This window comes from Meleagris gallopavo, unplaced genomic scaffold (genome assembly GCF_000146605.3).
Source record: "Meleagris gallopavo isolate NT-WF06-2002-E0010 breed Aviagen turkey brand Nicholas breeding stock unplaced genomic scaffold, Turkey_5.1 ChrUn_random_7180001871952, whole genome shotgun sequence".
Taxonomy (NCBI): Eukaryota; Metazoa; Chordata; class Aves; order Galliformes; family Phasianidae; genus Meleagris; species Meleagris gallopavo.
In genome coordinates, this window is record NW_011136716.1 from 1 (window position 1) to 783 (window position 783).

General features: G+C 55.8%; 1 long non-coding RNA gene across 1 annotated transcript; it reads right to left on the minus strand.

Annotated features, from left to right (window-relative positions):
• Positions 1-18: 18 nt before the first annotated feature.
• LOC109364581 lies at positions 19-775 on the minus strand. Its single transcript, XR_002110486.1, has 2 exons — positions 581-775; positions 19-489 (listed from the first exon to the last, which is right to left on the minus strand). It is a non-coding gene; the product is annotated as an uncharacterized LOC109364581 (long non-coding RNA).
• Between the last annotated feature and the right edge of the window lie 8 nt (positions 776-783).

Here is a 783-nt window from a genome sequence, read left to right on the forward strand (position 1 = left end):
CAACCAGGATGCTCGAGATTACAGTGAGCAGTAACCAGGATGCTTGAGTTTATGATGAGCAGCAATGACGATACTTGAGATTATAATCAACAGCAATTACAAAACGGACACGAACCCAGAGCTCTGCCTGCAGCACCCCAGAGCCATCCATAACAGGGGCAAACCCAGATCTTTGCCCCCACGCAGCGGCCGTGCCCTGCCTCATACCTGGGGTACCTCTCAGCACCTTTCACTCTGCTCAGCAGGGCCAGGACAAATGCTGCTGTTCTGCCTGTCCCAGACTGGCTCTGCGCAATCGGATTTTGGGGTCTGCAAGGGAAATGTTAGCAGCAGAAGTCTGGGCTCTGTGCGCCAGCACCACAGGGAGGCAGAGCACCGGGGCTGGTTCACCCCTTCCTGCGGGGTCAGGACTCACGGACGTGCCATCGAGAGGGGCAGAGCATTCGCCGGGATCTTCGAAGGCCTGGTGAAGCCCATGGTGTGCACACCCTGTAAAAAGCTCCTTTTTCCTGTGAAAAAGCACAACCCGAGGCGTTCTGTAGGAAGGGGGGTGTGCGAGGCCAGGTGCTGGGGGACTCACAGGTGCAGCTCCTCGAAGGTTCTGATGGAGAAGAGCGGGGAGGAGGGGTCCTGCTGCAGCAGCTCCACGTGGTGGCTGTTCTCTACCAGCGAGGTGTGGAGCAGCTTGTTGAGCAGTGAACTCTCAGCCAGGTTCTCTGCAAAGTAGGGACAAATATGCGTTGCAGCAAACTATGAATTTGTGGGAAAAATTGATAGGTTTGT